Source organism: Haemaphysalis longicornis, unplaced genomic scaffold (assembly GCF_048455015.1).
Source record: "Haemaphysalis longicornis isolate Haplotype H1 unplaced genomic scaffold, Haemaphysalis longicornis Haplotype H1 scaffold_1, whole genome shotgun sequence".
NCBI classification, from domain to species: Eukaryota; Metazoa; Arthropoda; class Arachnida; order Ixodida; family Ixodidae; genus Haemaphysalis; species Haemaphysalis longicornis.
The window spans coordinates 244525988-244550071 of record NW_027526203.1 but is presented as its reverse complement, the minus strand read 5'-3'; the positions used below and the strand labels follow the sequence as shown (position 1 = coordinate 244550071).

At 46.7% G+C, this 24084-nt stretch overlaps 1 protein-coding gene across 1 annotated transcript in view; it reads right to left on the bottom strand.

The window, feature by feature from the left end:
* Positions 1-827: 827 nt before the first annotated feature.
* The window catches only part of LOC144143463 (uncharacterized), a 70233-nt gene continuing 46976 nt past the window's right edge, over positions 828-24084 (bottom strand). Inside the window, exon 6 of the mRNA XM_077675213.1 lies at positions 828-961. The gene's annotated coding sequence lies outside the window, so the exon portion shown is untranslated. The remainder of the gene's footprint in view (positions 962-24084) is intronic.

The window sequence follows — 24084 nt, the reverse complement described above, 5'->3', positions numbered from 1 at the left end:
TCATACCGTGGCGACAGCAGAGAACAAAAACGTCGACCAGAATATCCAAGGGAATCAGACACCTTGGCTCCACATAGGAGGAGCCTTGTTCATGATGAAACAGTCAGTACACAGAGGCATGTTTATGCAAGTACAGGACCTAGGCATCGCGAATAAATCAGAGGCACATAGCGCTTGATTTGGTTCAAAGTTAGCTTCATTTCTTTGTATTATCAATGATCGCAAATAAGGGCTCAGATTCACTTTCCTCTCTTTCTCAAGCATGTGCACAGTGCTCCAGTTTATCTAGTTTTTCGAGGTTCCTGCAACCTCAGCCAGAGTGTTTGAAGTCCTGATGTTCCCCAACATTGTAGTCGTGCTGTGCAATTTGTTTCTTGAAGTTGACACAGTCACCACTGCTCACACCATGCCAGCTGAGATACGAACGCAACAAGGAGACCGTTTTGCCAACTGTGTCCACACATCCAAACACCCCTCTCCTGCCACATGCTCACAAGCCTAATACAAAAATAATTGGAACAGTGAGGAATATTGTTTGAAGTAAAACTTGACTGCTGGTTCTATTGCCAGGTTTTTCTCACCAAGCCTTCAGCTAGATTGGACTTTCCCCCAGCCACTGCTAAAAACCTTAGCTACCCAAAATGTAAAATTAATGACGTAGGCCACAGCATCTTTTTCAGGGTGCTCTAAGGCCCGCACCAAACTCCAGGGAAGAGCATTAGAAATTTCACAGGCCAGGCCTATTTTGTGGAAACTCATCCTTTATTTGCAGCGTTCCATAACTAAATGCTGCGGCTCCTGTTCCAGACTCCTGCTTGAAATGTGCAGAATTTTGTCAAAACGGCAGCTGCTGCCTGCGTTTCTTGAACCGTGCTCGTTTTTCGCTTCCCCCGCGAACCACCAGTGGCCAGCAGTACGGCAATCCTGATGAATATATTCAGGGTGTCCAGATACAGTGGACCTGCAAAAACGAGGCGTGCAGGAAATGAGCATCGCTCAAAGCACATTAAGTTCACGCAGTAGAAACCCCCCAAAATAAAACTGACACAATATGTATTGACATTTCACCATACCCATAACCTGTTGCAGCTTGCCCCCTTGGTGATGAAGCTTGTACACCATAACAGGTGGAGCAGTGGTGGAAGGTGGGCCGGCAACTGCTCCACCTGAGCAGCACCTTTTTAAAACTACTGTCGGCAAATCAAGAATCACAAAAGTTTGTGTCCCCAAAAAATGGGAGGACTAGGCACAAGATGTTTCATCCAAGTTCCAGCGTCTGTTTGGGTACAGCAGGAGCATGTCCCACAAAGGAGGAATGTGGGGCGGCTCTCCTTTAAAGTTCCTGAAACATTACTGACTGCCCAGAACATGCCATGGAGTCATTGCATGTTCTGGCCAGTCCACAAAAAAATGTCCCAATATCATCTGTCACTCCCCACGTGGGACACAGGCGATAAGTTACACAATGCTGGAAATGTGCAGCCCAAATGGACCTAAAAAAATGTTCAGCAATGGTCTGCTTTAGAATCACCATTTCTCTGGCAGCACTTGCTGGGCCAACCTGTCAGCGGCTTCGTTTCCTAGCACTCCTACAAGTAAACAGGGCTACTGGAAGCGAGCACTAAGGCCATTTTCATTTAGCCGCTGGAAGAGGTGGATGGAGTATTGGCATGCTCCGTCTATGGGAGCTCCATGCTGCCAACAGTTGTAGACCACATGCCGCACTCAAAGTTGCTTAATCACTCTAATCATCTGTGCAAACACAGACTATGTAGTACTTTCATCTTTCTCCTTCCCCCCATCTCTTAATGTTTCATTTGCAAGCCTTGTAAGGCCATTCGTAAGACTAGTCACCAGACGCCTTTGCCTTGTCTTGGAAGCACGGAGCAAGAACAATACAGGAGGGGAAACGAGGCTTCCTAGTGCGGCCAGATAATGTCACAAGCGCTCATCATAGGTTAAGCTAGAGGCATCTGCTGCAGGTGAAGAAGCTGCGCGGTCGCTGCGCGGTCGCTGCGCTCGGCATTTCACTGCGCAGCCACAGAATGAATTACGGCTGCTATCATTTCGTCCATCAGGTGCCGCTATCCTCTCCTTTGCCGTCGCAGCAACAAAGCTTTGCAGTCACCTTGATTTGCATTGTGAAATTTTCTGGTCGCTCGCCCGCACTTGCCGCAATGGGCCATTCCTCCTTTTATATATTCTTGCTCTGCGGTGGGAACACAAAAAAGCTACTGTACTGTCTGCACCACAGGCATTGTGAATTTACACTTCAGCGTGTTGAAATATTCACGGAATCTCTGGGCGGCGGCATGTCTGCGAAAGATGCTCGCTGAGCTAGCCTGTCCCTTGTGACACAAGCCCCTCCGAGTTTGGGTAATTCGCAGGGGGAGGGACAAACACTTTATTGCCGTCACTAGCTCAACGACCATTATACATCGCCCCACCACAGTCCACGTGCCATGTGACCGCTTCCCATCCAGAAAGGCAACGTTTGTCAGTCGGTCATCTTTGTGCTGATCATGCTGTGGCAAGAGAGTTTCACTGCGCATGGTGTCTTGCCTGCCACCCTCCCCTCCCCCCTTTCCTCCACCCCCGGAGTTGGCGAGTTTCCTCGATTGATTGATTGCAGGATTGAACGCACCGATGCTACACAGGCAATGAGGCGCGCCATAGTGGAGGGCTTAGGATTAATTTTGACCACCTGGGGACCTTTGATGTGCACCGAAATCTCGAACACATGGGCGTTGCCTCCATGAGAAAAGCGGACACCGCGGCTGGGAATTTAACCCACGCCCTTGTGTTCAGTAGCACAAGGCACGTGTTCTCAGAACTGCTTGTTCCCTTGCGCATGTAAGGTACATGCATTACGCCCGTACACTGTGAGAGGTAATTGACTGGCAGGTGACTATGAGCAACAGCTATCCACACAAGCCTAGGCCCTCCCCTATGCAGGTAGAGAAGTCTCTGAGAGGGAAAGATGCCGAGGTTTTATAAGGCCGAACTTTGGCAAAAATAGGCATTCTTGTCTGAGCATCCGAGCTAGGCATATGCTGGAGAGACATAGGGGTGCTCATCCAATTGCTAGGGGGATACATGGGCCCCCCTAGCTAGACAACAAGGGTTCATGTCAGAAGTTAGGGGTGCGATTGCATACTGGGCAACTAGACTAATCCCATGGCAAGAACAGAGTTCCTTCCGGCCATTACTCAAATGGACTATGTACATTTGAAGCAAAAGAAAGTTGAACTTTGAGTTTCAGGTGCCTAAGTGATCTGTATGCACTTAGACCCACAGTTTGCAGTTTCGAGTCTTTCTTTTCTTACTAATGTGCTTAGTTTTTAACAATGTAAATTAATGTATAAAGTCTTCACTTCTCATCGTATCAAACCACATCTCGAATTCGTCAATCAGCCTTATCTTCAAAACTTCCCCATAGTCCTACTATGCCTTCTGCCAAATCACCTGAAGCCCAGAAGGTTGGGTTCCCGATTGCCACCAGAGGAAAAAAAACCCTACTCTCACACTGAATGTCCAGTAGCGCAAAAAATGGCCAAATAGTGCCAATGGTCAAACACCTAGGAGCAATGATTGGTGGCTCACTCCAATGTGGTCACTGCAACATATACAGCCATGGAATGGGAGGGAAAATATTCAACAGCCACACGTGTTTATCGGAACCCCTGTTCACAAATTCCCATGCAGAAAGAGGAGCTGCTGCACGTGTTCTGGAGGCAGCGTCGAGCTGTGACAATGTTTTCAGCAGTGGAGAGCTTCTCACTCAGCACTTGCGTGGCCAGGGTGCTCACGCTGCAGTGCTCCTGTTTCGCACTTGTTCGCCAATACGCCAGTGGATCTTCACTCCTGCTGCAAATCGGCTCTTGAAAGTACTACCAGAACTCCCTGCTGCTACTAGAGGCATGAAGCTGCTTCTGTCCCGATGGCATTGCCAGCTTTTCAATCATTTCCCATATGGGGGGGCGGGTTAGTGCACTTTTTAATGGGTTTTGAACGTACATAACACTGAAACAGCCTTTCAATGAAGTATTTTCTACTAGAGTATCACACGGCACGAACTGTACTACCTTTTTACAAGCCATTTATAAATTCTTAGGCTGTATGCATAGATAGCATGGAGTGCTGTTGACAACATCGAATCGAAAAACTAAGCAATCGTAAGGCATTTTCATTATCATGTGAATGCTGAAATTATTATTTTTGTAATCCCAGAAAGTTGCGCAAAGCGAAGTAACAGTCGTCGCACCTCACCAGCCCTCCCATTTCAATTCCCAAGGTGCGCATTCATTATGATCGCAATTTGAATAACCTTGGTATGTTTAGCCACCTCCCTCTTGGCATGAAATTTCACTTCAGATAGATAAACCATTATTACTAGCGTGCAATAATAGCCCGTACCGCTGTCGGCCACTGCGTGAACATTTTGCGGCGATGTAGCCTGCGCCGCCACTTCTGCAGTGTCAATCGTCCCATTTCCGCCACTCGCAAGCTCGCTGTCAAAGGCAGCAATAACTCAGCGTTTTATTATAACACCGCAGAGTCCCACCGTGCCTCTCACTCGAGGCCGAAACACGGCAAATTCACGGGCCCCACGTTGTTTTTGATGAACTCCCATTCTTCGAGTCACGCAACTTCCCTCAACAGATCAAACGACTAAATGAAAACCCAGCCACCCCCATAACCAAAACCACAGTAGAAATCGGTGAAATCTGCCTGAACCACGAGCAACTGCTTCGCCCGATGGCCATGTTTTCCAATATTCACCACACCAAGATGGCGGCGCCCAGTAATGTCGTTGCCTTCTTCTCATCAATTTTCACCAGTAGTTTGTCACCAGAGTACACATACGTATTTTTTCTACAGGACTTTGCAATTGTTTTCCATGGGAAAACTTAAAAAAAAACTCACAGAATATAACATGTGCAACCCGACATGGTGACCTTCAAAAAACTATATTGGGGACAATTTTATGCGGGTTTTTTATTGAATGATCAATCAATTAAACCTTTACAAACAGGATCACCTTGGGGCTGCTGGGAAAGTATGCCGCCAGTAAGCATTTTTCCCCACTGAAACTGGCGGGAGCGTTAAAATCCTTGGCTCTCAAACTGTTTTCGAGCAGTTTGGCGCAATTTTTGCAATTTTCAAGCTTTTGGAGCAGCCTGGCGCAGGAAAGCAGATTTGTATCAAAAGTGCGCAATATGCGCAGCTGTCTCACCCCTGCATATGCCAGTGCTGCACTCATTTGTTTATGGCACAGCTGTTAAGGGTTCCGGACAATCACAGGGTGCTGGGGTTGACTTCTGCAGCTCAGTCTGCACAATTTCCAAACGAACCATTCCTTGGGCAGCTCCAGTGAAAAAGATGTTCTTGAACCTTGGGTCGCAATCAGTGGCCATTTGTTGACTGCAGCCAGCGAACCTTGCTCTCATGGCTTTGAGCATGTTGTTTGCAAACAGATTTGCTCTAGACTCAGTCCTTCAGTATCATTTCTGTTCCATACGGAAGCGGGACTGCAGAAGACAGTAGCATATTTTTGCCGATTAAAGTATGTTGCTGCTGATGCAATCGGATCAAGGGCCTGCTGCACGGTCTTGCAAACGGGGAGCATGGCTTCAACTTACTTTGTGTTGATGTTTCGAGGAAGCACTGTGCTTTTCTTAGCATTAAGAATGGATGCCACAGGGAGGGGAAAGGCCCGGCTCATGCTGACCAGACAAAGTGATAAGTTAACCAGAGCTTGAAATGGGGCTAGTTGGTTTCTTACTCGGAACATTGCTGGCGCTAGGCGGGACAAGGACGACGAATTACAGACAACTGGTAGTGTGCGCTCCAGTTGTCTGTAATTCGTCGTCCTTGTCCCGCCTAGCGCCAGCAATGTTCCGAGAAAGTGATAAGAACGCAAGCCAAACTTTTTTTTACAGTGTTCAAGATGAAGAAGCCCGGTGCACAGCACAATGTACAGGTCCGCGCAGAAGTAAATGGAGCACGGGAGCGGTGGCCGAACTGCATCGCTGCGCCGCGTGTGGGCGCCGACGGAAACTAAGGAGCGCCAGTTTAAGAGTGCGCTCGCACTGCCCCCGCCGCCCTATCTGATATGTTTGATCGTCGCTCTGCTGGCGGGTCGTACCGGGCGTGACGGTTTTCAAAAGGCAGCGCTGGGCTATAGAGGGGCGCTGGTTGCATTGCCGCTCGCATGTATCAGCGGCGGCCGAATCGGCCGCTGTTGAGCGGGACGAAGCTACGCGCGCTCGGAAACGTGCCTTGTGGCGCGCTCTAAAGGGATGAATAAAACTGTAGCCGGCTGCGGTTTCCCATAGGATGTTTGTGATATATTTCATTGTAGGCCAACAATAAGATCTCCCTGGACAATATAGAAAGCGCATTCGCTGAAATGTTTGTAATCCGAAAAAAAAAAAAATCCGCTTCGATACATTGTTTTTCTTAATTTGGTTTTCTCTAAAGCATTGCTGGCACTTAGTTCAGGCCTGTTTTGAAGAAGGGAAATGATAAAATGCCGATACGGCGGAAATTTCCTCTGCGGGAAGCATGCTGCCTATATATATTTTTAACGAGTGAAGAAGGAGCTGCAGCTTTCAATCAACTCCTTTGCGCTATTATATCGATAGTAAGGCAAACAAATTATTGTTATTCTGAGGCTTCGACACGCGTCTTTAAAACAATAACTGCGTCCTTTCACTCTGTGAAGGAGGATGACCAGCGGAGCTGTGGTGCCCGTAGTGTTAGAGTCGTCTTAGCGGCGAAGTGTCACGTAATTCGTTTCCGGGTAGTTCTTGTAAAACAAAAGTTACAACCGTTTTCTGTAACCGTGCTCCCTTCGTAGATGGGCATGTATTGACAGCAGACCGTAATTCTGTATCGTTTACAACTCCACTGTGAACTCAGGATCACGTTAGAGCCGTTTTCTGTAATCATGCTCCCTCGAGGCGGCCATCAATGCAGCCCGATAACGTGCGCTCGCTCCCGCTCTCCAACACGGCGCTATATCGGCCCGCGATGGAATGATTTCTCAATAAGGAGTCACGCAGTATTACCTAAGTCTCTCCTGCCGCCGCTACCCCTCTGGCCACATATCTCTCGTCGGTCGCTCCCTCCCATTGGACCACAGATATCCGTAGGACATCCGTTTTACAGCCGAACGTCCAAGTCCCGCGCTCGACGTCTCGTGGATGTACTTCAGATATATTTTTCTGGGAAACGTGAACATCCGTCCAATTTGGTTAGACGGACGTCCTTGCTACGTTTGTGCTATGGTCCTAATAACGTCCGCTGGACGCCCGTCGTACGTCTGAATGGTTGCAGCAATATTACTCGATCATGTTTGTAACTCATCGTAATTAGCCTCGCATTAATTATGTTAGGGAGGCAATCAATTTGTAAGCTCAGAAAACAATTGTAGTAGCTGTAACCCTCGCGCCTTTCGCGCACAAATAAATCGTTGCGGCCCGAACCCGAACGAGTCAACTTTACATAGTTATGTTCGAATTAAAAAAAAATGACAGCAGATCTCGTAAAGTTTTATAAAAACAGTTGGTTTGATATGCAATGTTGTATTGTTTGATTTGCTGCTAATTAGGCTAAAAAGTTTTTTTTTTGTGACTAAAGTTTTTCATCGTTTTTCTTTTGTGCGATGCAAAGCCAACACTGGTCAAAACACGTCAAGCCTTATAGCCATAGCCATAGCCATAGCCATTCGCGTTTGTGTGCGATTTGTGAAGCGCCAACGAACTTCGAGAAAGAAACCCCGCTGCTTTCTTCTAGACATCTTTTTCCGTCCTCAACGGAGGGTAAGACATTTTTATAAGTGTCGATAAGTGGGGAGGGGGCTGGGAAATCGTCTTTAGCTTTCCGTGTACTGCAAACGCCGTACTAACTGTACGCTGTGCCGAAGTTAGGCATAATTGGCTTAGCGCGTTTTCAATGACAGTGTAAAAATGCGCTCAGGGAATCACCTTTTCTTCGCAAACATAGGCGCGATAAATAAGTTATACCGTTTTCTTAAAGCTATCAGCGGTACGTGCCCGTACTCTTGTTGAAAGAAAGTCGTTGAGCATGCCCGCGTTCGCATTCAGCCCGGCGCTACCTACGACGTGGTGTGCGCAGTGGCTACTTTTTTTTACGTTCACTCTGGTTTACGTTGCGGAGATGCTTTATGCGTTGGCCTTGAGGTGAAATGTGGCACGGTGTCACGAAACGTGTAAGAAGCCGTACGGTGCGTTTAAGGTTTAAGGTAGCGGGGGGGAATAGACCCATAATTGATAGACGCCGTCAATGCGCGTAGGTGAAAAGCATGCATCGTATCGAAACGCACCCCACTGACTCTGCCAAGTTCGGAGTTGGGCCACTTGGTATATTAAAAATACTAAAATATGATGGGTGGGGGGAGGCATTTAGCCTGGCCAATCAGGCTTTCGGTGAGTATAGTTACGTCCCTCCGCAACTGCCAGTCACCGTGTGAATGTATTGTGTATTGGCCGCGAGGCCCACCACTGGAGAGGCTGCCGCTGCGATCGTTTTGACGTCACTTGTAGGATCACCGTTCCTATCTTGCTGCACAGTTTGCTTGCAGCGCGTGACCCTTCGCTTAAGAAGCGCGTACTAAAAGTATTTTCGTCTTAATTTCCGTCGTTTGAAGTTAATTCTCAGTGCGTCAAGCACAGTTTGACGTCATGGGGATTTTATAACTCTATCAACTGTGGTACATTCTCCGGAAACAACTTAAGCGTGGTGGCGTATGACGTATGCGACCGAAGCGTAAGCTGCGGCTCGTTTCTCCGATCAACAATGTCGACTGCGATGATCGCCAAGCTAAGTTTCTAGATTTCCCTTGTTTGCAACAAATGTATAAAGCAGGAAATCATGAAGCGTCTACTGCTCGCAGAAGCACACGCACCCGCCGTGCCTGCCCGCACGGCCAACGGAGCAGCTCGAACCGACGCAGGTCGCGGCAGCAACAACTTGTCGCCGCTTCTTAAAATCACACTAGTTGTGGAAAAGCAATTCCACAGCGGTGAATGTGGATGTTAGAGCGGTGAAAAATTGTGCTAGGTAGTGTCATCAGCTGTGGTTTTCAAAGCGATGCACGAATATCTGCTGCGATCTACGCGGTCCGTTCCCGGAGGTGCCGGGACCGACCTCCGGGCCGCGGTGCGGCGAGCGGCCGAAGGATATGATGCCTGCACGCAAGCATCGGCCGAGGCCGTGGCAGGTGTCTTGATCATCGATTGCTTGAAACGGCATTTACCGCGGATACAAAGTTACACATACAAGAAAGGGGGTGACAGTGAAGTGAAAAGTTGTATTAGGGACTCTCATTCGCAACTGTAACGATAGCGGCGATGAAATATCTGCCGCAACGTTAAGCCTAAAGTTCCCAACATTCGATTACGTGCATCCGAAGCCGGAGGCATGCGGTTCGAGAAGACTCTCTCGTCGCGGGCGTGCGTGTTGCGTTTGGGTTCCCCAATTACTTTGGGGGGCCCCCACCGATCGGTTCTCCTGCTTTAAAACTCCCAATTACCCCAAATCATTAACGACTTGTTTCGCCATACGCAGCCTCGCCTTCTGTGAGCAATCGTGAGTTTCGAAATTGATGCTAGAGGAAGGCAGGCTCACTGTAAACAGACGAGAGCCCACGTTGCAATTATACATTCCCACGCCGAAGTCCCAATGAAAACTAAATACAGCCATGTCCAAACTCGCTCGAAGGCATTAAAAACTCGCGTTCATACCATTCATACATTGTGGACAAGTTGTCGTGAAAAGTAAGCATATCAGTCGTGCAGAGTACAGGTTACGGCAGTTAATCAAATCCGGGAGTAATCATGAAAAACATTGTAGGGGAAATATGCACTGCTTAAGCCAAACTGCGCATTATAGCAACACTTTTAACCATGGGCGGCGAAGCAATCCGATCACCGTTCTCACGTAGTCATTCATTTACCAGGCAAGGCGAGCAGTACGCGCGGTCAGATCACAAGTGAGCGACGCGCTTCCGTCACTGTTACAAGGTGTTTCCTTTCACACACAGTCTCGTACATGTCATGTCACTATTTCATAATGAATTTACAGCGTACTTTTCTCGGCATCAGTTGCATCGTCCTTGGCGTTAGCTGGCTGCGTACGAGCTGTTGGGCGCGGCGGCGTCGCCAGGAAAAAGCGAGTCGCTGATTGCTCGCCCAGAATTATTCGGGTTGCACACAACTTTTTTGGGTAATTTGCACATCAAATCCACGAGGAGGGGTGGGTGGGGACGGTGACCACCGACACACACACACAAAAACACGCGGCCGCATACGCACAGGAAATGGGTTGTAGGCTTATAGCAGACGACAACCCGACCCGGCGTCCAACAAGTGACGTCATTCGTAGGTGGCGCCACGGTATGTCCTCGAGGCCAATAAAGGCCCATTCACACTTGCGACAGGAGCAACAAAAGCGGTGCTGATTTCTTTTCTTGTTGCTGCGATCTACATTAGCTGTAGATTCTAGCCAACCAAAATAGTTCAAGAGCAGGCTAAAATTCTCTTTGTGTGTCTAATAATGTAGCCATATATAGGACTACATAAACCATGAAGTTTGAATTTACATGTATTTGACTTCTGTCGTGTGGCTCCAAAAAGAAACCTGTAATTGTTGCTTTTGGTTTTGCAGGCGCCGACCGAGGAGTTGGGGAAAAGTTTGAGCCAAGATGTTCCTGGCATGAAGCGTGATGGGCACATGAAAGGTTGTACTTACTTTGGCAGTAAAGCATTAAATAAAGAATTTTCAAGCTTTGTGACATTGTCTCATCTGTTTAGCATGCCGTACTTTGCAACATGTAATCTATTTCATTCAATATATTTGTTTTAGCAGCCTGCTTAACTGTTCAATACTTCATTTTCAAGCTAACTCTTTGTTCTTTAGTGTGCATTGATGGAAGTTTTGTCTTTAGCAATTTAATGAAAATATCCCAAACATACTCGGTATTGATTCATAAAGCTTAATAGTGTAGGTTTCAGTTTTCTAGTAAACTTGAGAACCTGTACTTGCTGTAAATTTCAGTGCTTTATTGATAACATGCCTTGAAGTACTACTCCAGCTTTAAGAATACTCAATACAAAAGCCCCTTCTGTAGCTTGTTTTGGCAAAACCCTAATTATAAGTGCTTGTACCACACGCGGTGTGGACCGACAGCTCCACACCGTCCATATTTTTCTTGGCAAGAGTGGGAGCAGGAGGAGGAGGATTGACAGCATCGTAATGTGGTGTGGGGCCCTCAGAAGAGTGGGAGCAGTGATGCTTGCAGTATCATAATACAGTGGAAAGTTGCGAGCTTATTGTAACTCCTTTTCAATACAGAACCATGTGTACACTGTGGGCTGCCATGTTGAAGCATCCTGTTCACCGAGGTAACTGCCTACTACAACTTATTCATATTTATGTTGACACAACAGCCTGCAGTGTATGTATAGTCCTTACTGAAAAGTCGTGACGATAAGCTTGCAACGTTTCACTGTATTATGCTTCTGTAACATCCCTGTTCGAGCTCTTGGCAAGAGAAATATGAATAGGCTGTGGAGTTCTGTCCACAGAGTGCATGGGGCAAGCATTTATAATTAGGGTTGTGCCAAAACAAGCTACAGAACAGGATTTTGTACCAAGTATTCTTAAAGCTGGAGTAGTGCTTCAGGGCATGTTTACGAACAAAGCACTGAAGTTTACAGCGAGTACAGGTTCTCCCTGATTCGAAAAATTTAGGACTAGAAGGGGACGTCCGGCGGACATCCAATATCCGCATTTTGTTATCCCCTGGACGTTCCCTGTACATCTCGGTTTGGAAATGTCCGATTTTGAATATCCGCTGGATGTCGGGAAATCCGTCTAGGACGTCTGTCGGACGTTCGTAGGATGAGCAATTCCTTTGCATCGGACCATCCCACGGACGTCCCTAAAACGTCCGCTGGCTTTCTGCGGATGTCTAAAGGACATCCAAATGTCCGACACCGGATGTCCAACGGATGTTTTATGGACGTCTGTGGTCCACTAGTCTCCTCCACAAGATACATCCCTCCCAGTTCCCTTCCCCTAACTGTCCCCTCTGTGACTGCCCTGACCCTCTCACTCACGCCATGAGGGCCTGTACTCTCAATCCCCATCTCCAGCATCGCACATTGGGAGAACGCGCTGGGCAGCTCGCAACCGGGGATGCAGCTATTAATTGTTGACTCAGCCGCCACCGCCACCACCAGCCTTCGGCCGCCGGCCAACATGCGTTCCTAAACTAACTTCCTTGGAAAAATGAAGTGATTTTTCTCTGTATCTCTGGCTCCACAGATGGCCATGCTTCCCTGTGCAAGAGATATGTGGGAAAGCAAGCTTACAAAGACCAAGCTTACACCGATCTTCTCAAAGACGGTTCTACGTCTAATCACAAATGCATTGTTTGAGGACATTTTTGCAGGGACAATACAGCCGTATTTTATGAAATCTCAATACCCTAAAACCGTGTTTATGCTTTTGTGATTTTTTTTACACTGGGAACCAGTTACTCTGAGGCGTGAACGCCTGCTTCGGAAAAGGTGACGCGATATTACACACGACTGTCGTAAAGCCCAGCCCTAGAACAGCTGCGCTGTTAAAAACACCCTACCTTACTCTGTAGCAGTGCGGGAATTGTTTCAATTAGGCCCGCATCTGGGGGGGTTCTGGAACAAAAAGGAACAATTCCGGAGTCTTACTTTTTTGGATAACGTTAGTTTAGATTTCTAAGTAAGGTCACATGATGAAGCTTGCATTGCGATCTCGTAACTAATGGGTTTTTTTCTTTACTGTTATTTTTAATTTGGTATTCTTTAAATACCTTTCCTAGTTTTTAAGATTTCTCATCATTATTTTTGTCCACTATCACTCGTCCGCGACTTCAACACGGGATTTCTGCACACTCAATATGCAGAGTTTAATTTACTTTTTATTCATGCGTTGTTCGCGACGATGGTGAAAGTGTTACAGAATTCTCTTCTGCTACCAGCACATGGCCGTCTACACAAGGGAAACGGACAGCCCCATGTTTTTTCGCTAGAATAAAGCTTGAGTCCTTCCAAGTTTCATTCAGCTAATGATCCATGAAGCTAATTTCATTTTCCATGAAGAAAGTTTCATTCAGCTAATGATCCTAATCAAAAATTACAAACATAGGTATTTTATTCGTCTACTACTTAAAATGCGCCCACCTTCGTTAGTTATCTTTCTTCACAGAATGGAAGGGCCTATCTTTCTTCACAGAATGGAAGGGCCCTAGTTTTTTTTCAGTCGCTTTTCGAGGCGCTGTTGCCTTAAAGTGACCCCCCTTTTCGCGATATATTCGCCTTACATATTTGTACCTAGGGGCAGGAAAGACGCAACGCTTTGAGCCGATTTTTTTTTTTTTTTCTGGGAGCGATTTGGAGCAAACTGCGACTAGAACTGTTGATAAAGAAGCAATTTTCTTCGGTGGTCCGAACGATGTTCCACTGATAGGTACAGATGCGATACGATAACTGAGCTTGAGGTATAAAAAGGCAAGGAAAGTTAACCTGCAGTGCGAAGACAATGCTGCTGAGAGTACCGCACAGCGCCAGGCTGGAAATTATAAAATACTGTAGTGAGGGTGTTCCCCAACGAGAGATATGCCGAAGGACCGAAAGATCTATGACAGCGGTCAACCGTATAATACAAGCATATCGGCAAGAGAACGGCCGAATCGACGACGCCCCACGGTCCGGAAGACCCCGCTGCACTTCCGAAGAACAAGATCTGCTCATCATTGCCGCCATCACGGATGATCCCTTTCAAACAGCTAGGAAGATTCGCGACAACGTGTCGTTGGACATCAGCGAAGCCACAATTAGGCGGCGCCTGAATGAGGCTGGTTTGAATGGCTGTATTGCAGCCCAGAAACCTTTCATCACCGAGCGGCAGAGGGTGCAGCGCCTGGCATTCGCTCGGGCACACGAAGCCTGGAGTCTCGACGACTGGGGAGAAGTGGTTTTCAGCGATGAATCCACATTTTCCTCCAGGTGGGACCAGCAGCGCCGCGTCTGGAGGCCATACAACTGCAGGTATGCCCTTACTTCCTTCTGGGAGGCTTTTTCAAACCGAATTGTTGTTTCTCATGCGGCGAAAAACAACACTCTTCATGTGATGAGATTAGGGCACGGGTTAAAGACCCCCAAGCGGACGAATTATTTGTAACTCTCCACGGCCGGGCACTCCATTGCACTGAGCGGGAGTTAAAGCCCCCATTTTTATGTTCATTTGAAACCGAAGTTCTTTGCCAGACCTTTCACAGCGAGTAAATGGCTGCGCCAGAAACTGTATGTAAAATTAGGAAAAACGTAGTATGAAGAAGTTCAAGGGTGAACAACAGCTTCTCAAGGACCCGTTCTAAGGAAAAAGGGGACTCTATCAACATTATAGGTAATTTCGGAAAGAGATGTTACGAGGCACAAATAGAGATCCCCGTTTTAGCCAGGGAAACAGAAAATGCCAGCTTCTTTCTGAGATACGCGAATGCGTGCAGGCCAGTGCACCTAGTGCCGTGGCATTTGTAGGTGCAGTGTCATCGCGGTGCCAAAAAGGAAGAAACTGCGCCATTTACCACTGCAATCCAGTAACCCGTGGTCGCGGTTGCACATTGTTGCGCTACTGAACTAATTTTTGGTGAAGGCGAAAGCGAAGAGCGAAAGTGTGTCGAGATCAGGAAGCACGTAATTGATCGCTCGGAAGAAAAATATTAAATGCAATGTAAAGGAGGGGCCCATGAGGCTCATTTCCGATTTGAATTTTGCGGTAGCCAGCATTAAGGAAGCCTCGATATTGCTTTTTTTCGGCAACATGCCTTCCGGCCCGGTAAATGCATTTGGCCTTATTTTAGCAGACCTCCGCATAAGGAAGTTTTCTATCGACAATATTCACAATTTGTTTGTTCGATTTGTTTAGATACACTCCTTCAATAGACTTCTTATTTGCGCGACTTTACGGAAAATTCATATTCAAAAGAACATAACACGCTTTACCTCTTAAACAAATTATGGTAATTTGTACCGTGAACCAGTGTGTTCCATGCAATGGTATTAGGCTTGTTTGCGCGTGACTATTACATTTTTTATTACCACTACAAATTCATCCTAAGTAATACGAAATACAGCGTACTCGCACGAAAAAGAAACCATTCCTGAAAGCGCAGCTAAACTATTGTTGATCTTTTTTTCATTTCCCATCTCTAGCCCTCCTTACAACGTGCCCTCATCCATGTTCACGACTGAAAACAATTTATTGCATGCATTTCAAAACTTTTCATTGGCCAACAAACCTTCATTGTTAGTGCCCATATGTTTTCTGCAAGGTTGCATTTTACAACAATGGCTTTCCAATGCTTTTTCTTGTTTCTTGCCAGATACCAGCCTGGATATGTGTCCAATGTCCTTAGCAGCGGTCGGTGTGCTGTGAATGTGTGGGGAGCCATCACCAGGGACGGCCTTGGCCCACTCGTTAGGCTTCCAGAGCCCTTCAATTCGGCTGCCTTCTGCGACGTAATAGACCATACGCTCATCCCTTATGCCCTGGACAGGCCCTTCAAGGAGGGCTGCTACGTTTTGCAACAAGATCAAAGCCCCGTCCACACTTCAAAGGCCGTCCAGCGGCTACTGGAAGGGCGCTGTGTGCGTTTACTCGAGTGGCCCCCGAATGGGGCCGATTTGAACCCTATAGAGAACGTGTGGGGGGCCATGAATCACAACCTTGCTCATCTTAACCTCACCACAGTGACCGCCGACGATTTGTGGATGGCTGTGCAAGCGCAATGGGAAACTCTCCGCCAGAAGGCTGGCTACGCTGAACAACTGTACGCCTCGCTGCCCCGCAGGATTCGAGACACCATTAGGGTGGACGGCGCCTTCACCGGCTACTGAAAGTGCGAACTGAATGAACGTAAATTAATTTGTAACATGTCGGTTACTTTCATTTTAATTGTTCATGTGAAATATTTTCATGCATTGTTTTCAAAACATTAAATTATTTCATTTATTCAAGTTGTGAATAAATTCAAAAGTCGAGATTGGGGCGTTGCCCATTTCTGTTCACACACCATCCCGAATACGGGTCTAATTGCAACTACCTTTGCGCTGCTACAGAGTTACACAAGGTGTTTGTAACAGCGGATCTGCTCTAGGGCTGGGCTTTACGACAGTCAGGTGTGGTATCGCATCATGCTCCTTCCGGATCACGTTTTCCCACCCCGTAAAAGCCAATTCCCAGTATGAAAAAAAAATCGTAAAAGTATCAAAAAGCTACTAGGCCTCGTATTTAGAGAGGCCTTTATTCGCCCCGAGCGCGAACACAGTCGGCCCCTGGCGGCGGCGGGACGAACCGCTCCTAGTGTGGATGGCGCTCTCGCGTCGTCTGCTTTTTCACGTTGCTCGGGCGCAAGATGCTTGCTGCACCCGACAAAACAACCAATATGTGTGCTCGTTTGGCAGTAAGCAATGACATAGTTACCTCTGCTTGCGCATTTCCTCTAGAAACGCAATAATCAGCGGCCGTTGCGGGTTAATGCGCTGGTTTAATTCCAAGAAACATCTTTGCCGTGGTCACCGCTTGAGTGTGAAACGTGTTATAAACATTGCTTCCACACATTGCACTTTTCGTATTGTTGAGTGCAGTCGTCTGCCGTTTCGGGGACGTCGAAGGGTGCTTTTTGAAGGTGGCGTGGAGATTATTTAAAGAATAAAAGTTTAGTACGCAAAACGGCTAAGAAGCAACAAGACCTGTGCATACGCGTGCAAATTCCACACCCTTGTAAAATTGCGCTGTGTCCTTATAGAAAGAAAGGAACAAAAACATTTACACTGCACACGACCCGTGCGCTATCGCCCATACACCCGCAAGCGCCTGTGTGATCGTGTCCTTCCCGTACCTTTTCTAAAACAAATACCATTTTTGGGCAGTCGTTGTTTATACTGAGGAGGAGGAATAAACATTTATTCAACTGTATGGAGTTGCTAATTTTACGTATTATTTAAAATACGTTTCTATGGATGCGCAAGAGTATTTAGGAGGGATTTTTAAGTAAAATTAAGCAGTTGTGAGTTTGCGTCTGTCATGTGGCATTTCGTGTGTCATTTTCATATATATCATTTTCAAATCCGGCATGAATCACCTTGTCCAGAAACGTGTCTCACTCAGCATAAGGACCGGGCGGCCGTTGTATGGCACCACCGTCGTTTCAGCGAACAGCGCCGCCCGTGGCGAACCGCTCGTCAGTGGAATGCCGGTGGCGGTCAGCGCAGCGTAGTTGTGCATGGCTTTGTCGTTTTTCGGCGGTGCGGCTTGCAAAGCGTACGTAACCCCGCGGGCATTTTTCAGATCGGTAAATCTTGAGCGTGGATGTGACGTTTTAGAGGCATGCCATGTGTGTTATTTACGCCCATACTCAGTATTTACAAATAGCAGACGACGCTCAATGCTCCAAGCTGGAAGTGAAAATTCGTTGCTTCATGCAATTTTTTCATGCCTGCATGCAGTTTCGCGAATCGAGAAGTATATTGCCGCTAAATGCTCCCACAAAGCCGGTGTGTGCAACCGATCTAGGAATGCTGCGGCACTGGCCTTGGGCAGTTGACGAAACGGAGTCGACGTCGTGCACAAGCGACAGACAAAGTTGGGGGGTGTCTTCCAAGATTTACCTCAAAACAGAAATTGTGACGGACGACGCTTCCGTAACCATTACCTACGGCTGAAACGTGTTTAATTTCACAGAAATGCTCTTACTACAGTCATCGGGAATCGTTGATAGAATAAATACCGCATGATAGTAGAACGTTATTGCTTGTCGTGGAGAAGCATTGCTTTACAAGAATTGCAATGGTTGCTGGCTAGTTGGTAAATGCTTTTTCAAAAACCAATTCCTGCGTGGCTGAAGGACGCAAGACAGGAGGGTGCCCGAAACCTGTACTCAGCTTGACAACTGATTGCTGCGGTCGGTTTACAAGCTGTCACCTACGATTGAAAAATCATGCACACCTCTGTCTAACGACGATGATGGTTTATCGCTAAGCTCTATCGTATCGGTTTCCTTGGTAGCATTCTGGATTTATACTTTGACTATTTAAGCGTCGAATTTCACCAGCACGCAGTTTGCTCTTTTGATCGCAGCGTCTTTGACTATGACCATTTCCCATTCGATTTCGCACGAAGAAAGCTTTGTGTTCAACCATCATAATCATTATATACGGAGGGCTAGATGATTTTTCTGTTTAATTTTGAACCTCCATGCCCCCTCTCCAAATCTAAACTTTTTCCATCGTGTCGGAAATGTGTCTGTGGTGGAGGACTCGGGCTCATGCACCCATATTTGAGGCAACTAATCGCGCATTTTTGGTGTCTTCACCAGGCATTACACGATTTTTTTAGGTACTCTGTAAATAATACTTAAGCATTAAAAAACACCGTCTGACGTTAACACTGCCACATTTTTTTAACTATCGGTACCAGCCTTTATTCTACGCAGGGGGTAAAACGGGAAGGGGAGGAGGGATGGTTTGTAGCTTGGGCTTTTGAGTTGGTGAATAACTTTGGCTCTTGATAAAATGACCACCACAAACGTGGGATTTCCACTTGGGCTTTCAGGCTCCCATGCTGTCACAGTGTCGCTCACCAAAACCGAAGGTACAAACCTTACGGTTACAGAAAGTGTAAACTACCGCAACATTTCTGCCTTTCTATTTAAAGCACACGTATCGAGGTATCCCAGCGCTAAGCTGGCGTGGAAACCGTAGTCATTGAAACCGTAGTCATTGAATTCTAATATTGTTAATAGTTTTATTCCTACTCAGATCGCGCGGAGCCAGGCGCAGAGCGCTGCGAAAAGCGCTCGTGTCAATGTAACCCTTCCCCAACTTTACAAGCATCCAATAAGTTTGCGTAGCCATTTAGTGCGTTTAAGAAGAAAATAATACTAATAATAGTAGTTTTATTCGTACTCAGAACGGGTGGAGCCAAGCGCATATCGCTGCAAAAAGCGCTCATGCCATTGCAGCCTATACCCAAGTTTAGACGCGTCCGACAAGTTTACGTAGTCATTACTGCATCTAGGAACCCAACACACCTGTCTAGACTTCGTTTCATCTCACATGTCTGCTCACAACGCCACCAAAACATACAAAGCACCGAAGCAAACACGACAAAAACAACGGGAGGCTGTGTAGTCCAATGCACCGGCTCATTCCACTGACGAGCGGAGCGCCGAGTGGTGGCGCCACCCGTCCAGCTGCCCGGTCCCTATAACCAAATGCCTAATACGGTCACGTCTTAACCTCTTAAAGGAGCCATGAAGAGAAAACAAAAGTTTGTTTTATTCGAAAGATTAGGTGTTTCATAGTACCCCAAGCGCTTTCCCGGAAGCAAATGATGCTTTATTCACTGAGAAATAAGGCAATTTAAGCCAAAATTTTAAATCTCCCGCTAAAATTGAACATTCCGTGACGTGTACAATGGCGTCATAGAGCCGGTCCACGAAACAGATACTTAGTATGTCGACTCCGTATTGGCGGTGAGCGCGAGCACAGGCGGCGCTGCGAAGCGCGCCTCCGTGACGTCAGCTTAGGGATTCTCGCATTTGTCGTCTGCTTCACTCAGGATCGCTCTCCCTGCTGTTTCTTTGCGCTCGGTCAACGTCTGATGCTTGTCCGCACCAGAATTGGCATGTGGGTAACTTTTTATCATAATAATAGGCTTAAACTCGCATACACTAGCTCATGGTGTCAATTAAAGTATAGTTTTGAATACCGCTACGGGAGAAACATTGCCGGCGCCACCCCATTCCTTGCGAAGCCAGTCCTGTGCAGAGCGCGAAGAGTCGGAGCTAGGCGTCAGCTTCTCATGTAAGCATTCGAACAAAAGGAACAGTCAGCTGCTAATAACCGACAACAGCGAAAATGGAAGACCAAAACAAATTCTAGGCATTCAGGGCTGTCGGCTTTGGCAGAAGGCATCACGATTCCCGGTAATCATATGTAAGGTAAAACAGTTATTGCAACCTTGCCGAACGCTCGAACGCGTTTTGTCACATCGCTTTACGTTGTCAAGGCATGAAAGTTTGCCGACATGCACTATAGACTGCAAAAACTGTAGGTTGAGTTCCAAATAACCCAGTGTGTATATACGCGCGTGCTGATTCTATACCAGGCATCTAACCAGTATGGAGGTTCATTGAGCAAAACGGGTCACGTCTTCGTTAAATTTATAGTAACACATATTGTTTGTTAAGACCTGGAGGTATAGTTCGGAACATTTTGCACAGCCATATCTTCCCGATATTCGGATATGCGTTATAGGAAAACTGCAGTCAAGAGGAGGAGGAGGAGTAAGGGGAGGAGGGGAAAACTTTGTTTAACAATTAAATCGATCTGGTTAGTGGGCCGGGTCCTCAGTCCAGGACAAGAGAGTAAAAGTAATTTTCTTCAAATCATAGAACGCCATCCCGAGTAGAATAGGATTTGTTCTTCGTGCCTGGAAGGGTTGAAAAGCAATAAAGAGCTACTTGGAATTCTTCTTCGGTTTTGAGTCTTGTAATATAGGCAGGTATACTATTTATTACGTTAGTTAGCGAGTATATCATGCCTTCAACACCGTAATCATGTCATCATTGTTCGAGTTGAGAGTCAGTTCGTTATGATAACGATATAATTACGATAGAAATTCGGAGCACAAAAGCCGCCTTCGAGTTCTGTGGACCACGTTGTTTAGGGCGCGATCACGGTGGCGTAGCACAAACCTTCTCATTGTATTTGCATGTGAATAAACAAAGCACGCTGCGGATATGCACCTTCTTGCACGCAGCCGTAATGAAAGCCAATTTGTGAAGAAGGGAATGTATGCCATACAAAATGAAGGAAATATCCACACGACCTTTGTGAGGCTCCCAAACATCCCGAAACCTCCTAATAAGAAGTTGGTGACGGTGCAGAAAAATTAATGCGTTGGGCAGAAAAAAAAAGCAAGAAACATTAATCCGATACAGACAACAACGAAAGAAACAGAAGAAAGCCGCTTTATTTCCTGCTGTGCGATGAGCGTGCAGAGGCCGCTGCTGGGTACGTAGTATTAGACTGTTGAGTCTTCATAGGAGCATCTCAAAAATACTGCAGGGAAGCCTACGCATTTTGAATACTTATCGAGAAGCTCTGATCGCTGATCCTCGCGAATAAGATAGAAAGGACGAGTTACACACGATCTTCTGACTGATACTCTGAAAAAATTTGTTCTCTATCTCTTCGTGTGTTGCAAACTTTTGGGGATACAGATTCAAATTATTCAGATGCGTCAGAAGCTGGCAAAATAACTGAGTCGCTAGAAATACGCTTTTTAACGCACTACAGCAACGAAGCGGGCGATTTCTAGACCAGGCACTGTTGCCCCTCACAAGCAGAGTGTAGCAGACGACAGCGGCGCGAATCCCTAAGCCGACGTCAGAGCCAGGGGGCGCCACTCGAAGATCTCACCGCCAATAGCACCCACACGCGGGAGTCGATCGAGACGGCGGCCATTTTAAAAATACTAGTAAAACCTAGTGCACCTGCAGCCTTAGTCATGGAATCGCCTGATCCGGAGAACAAAACTCTCGCCGAGGAGCTCGGGCTTGCATTTAACAACCTCACACCACAAAAACGCTCAATGCTTCTAAGTGCACGAGCGGCAAGAGTTGTGGGATACGCGGTGGACGGGAAAGCGACCATTCCGCGATAGCCACAACAGACGAACGCCCAGCCGTCGGCACCGCTGCCTCATCAGCCCCGTCGCGACGGACGAATATAGACTGGTACGTATGTGCCGTATTTTGATTACGGTTAATAATAGTTCAATTTCAGTAGCAGTATCACTTATGCCAGTTGGCCGGTGTCGTGTATGGAAAGCCGTTCGCGCGAGCTCTCTGCTTCGACCAGAAAGATACGAGCGTCAATGCGCGGTGTTTACGGAATTTTTTTTCCCAAGGTCAGAGCGATTTGACGAAGTCGGCGACGAGCGCCAGCATGTCCCAGCAGTGAGCTAACGTAAGGGTCCCTGCCGTAACTGAACAAACTTAAGGTTTCAGTGGTTGTAAACTGGAAACGAGCTCGTAACGACAGCAGCAAGCCAACACCATTCGAAACTTACGCAACGACTGGCACTATCTCGTCACTTCTTGCTGTTCCTTACTCCCCTCGTTTCTATTTTTACCTTTGCTGGTTGGCGATATGACGGCCAACCTCCTGTGAAGGGATTACGATACGAAGCAAGGTCGCGGCTGTGCGTGCTGGAACGGTTCGTTGGCCCCGAAGAGCCTCGAACCCGAAAATTCGTCTGCGCGACGGCGAGATGTCGAGCTCGGCCGGCGCTAGTTTTGTATTGGCGCACACGCTTGCGAGTTCGTTCGAACCTTCAACCGTTTACTCCACCGTTCTTTGTCATAAAAAGAATGTGCAGTATGTTTCGCGGGCATTTAGCTCGCTATGCAAGCTGTAAGCCCTGCCTAACATGCGTTTGCTCTTGCCGGCCTCCGCCAATCGCAGAGCATTCCCAAGTGACATCACAGGTTCTGTTGCGGAAAATGAGCTGGTGGGTCGCATGGTCATTTCCTTTTTTCCTAATTATGTAGCTTATTTGAGCAAAGTTTGCGTTATAAGTGGTGTCGTTATGGTTCTAACGAGGCAATCTTTCGAATGAACCAAACTTGTGTTTTCTCTTCATGGCTCCTTCAAGGTGGACCTAATATTAAAGAAAGAGGAGAAAACGCGTAATATAATGCACGTTGTTGCCCACGTGTGTGAGGGGCGTGTGCCATGACTCGCTGTTTTTATTTTTTATTTTTTCCCACAATGCTTGCTTTCAATACAATTTTGAAAAAGGCGAGCCACAATTCCTGGACAATCCCGGACCAAAGGAGGGTTAATCAGTTTTGAAAATACGTACTGCTTTTTCACTGCTACAGAATACGACGCCTAGTGTAGTTTCGATTGTAAGTAATACTGATAACCATAGTTTGGCTTTTCGCGTTACATGCGTTCTCTTCTCGCTGCTCTTGCAACGTTAGCAGGACCCCCCCCCCCTTCCCGAAAAAAAAAAAACGAAATGCACAGAATTTCTTTTTTTAACCAATCCTCAAGAATTAAATGCCAAGACAAAGGCGATATTCAGTTTACAAAACAAGGTAGTTACCGGGAACCGTTGCGCTGATTCGCAACGAGAAATAAAAAGGAAATGTTTTACTACATCTGCAACAGCGCAACTTCATTTATTGCCATCTTAAGGGTTCGTAAGCAGCCTTAAACGCAAGAATGCAAACACATCTCGCTGTTGCAGGCACCTGTTAGATTTTAAAAGGAACGCAAATGGTCAAGAGAGCAGCCGTAACGGAAAATTTGTGCTCACTGTGAGGTCCGAAAAGCTTGGTTTGCACACTGTAAACCTGCTTGTCACTTTGCGAAAACCTAGCTAAACATGAGATGTTGAGTGTACTGCGTGCGTTGACAATTCAATTTGCAAGTTCACTTGCGACGAAAGCCGTAAATAAGTGATCCGAAACCGTTATTGATCAAACCTTCCTTCAGAGTCACTAAAATTTCATTTAAAAGACCCGTTAGAGCGGTTACATTTATATCTCTGCGCTGATCAAAATTCAGTAATTTCATGTTGCCTTTTGAACACACAAAAAATATCGTAAGCTCTTAGAAAGAATTTCGGGGCAGTTAAGTAGTGTTACCATTTCAGGGCATCCCACAAATGCAAGAATGCGATGCTACCAGTGAAAGCAATTGAGACTGCCGTTGTAAACTGAATTTCAGAGATCGAGGCTTCTTGATTTGTTTCCATTTATTTATTATTATTTGTTTCTTCCTAATTTGTTTCTATTGAAGGCTCAAAGCCATAGTCTGGAAAGATCGAGCTTGCTACGAGCCACAGCGTAAAAGTTCATTGTCACAATTACGGCCATTCTGATATCCCCGATGAGTCGTCGCTTTTTTTTGGCATAGTAATGAAAACTGACTGCCG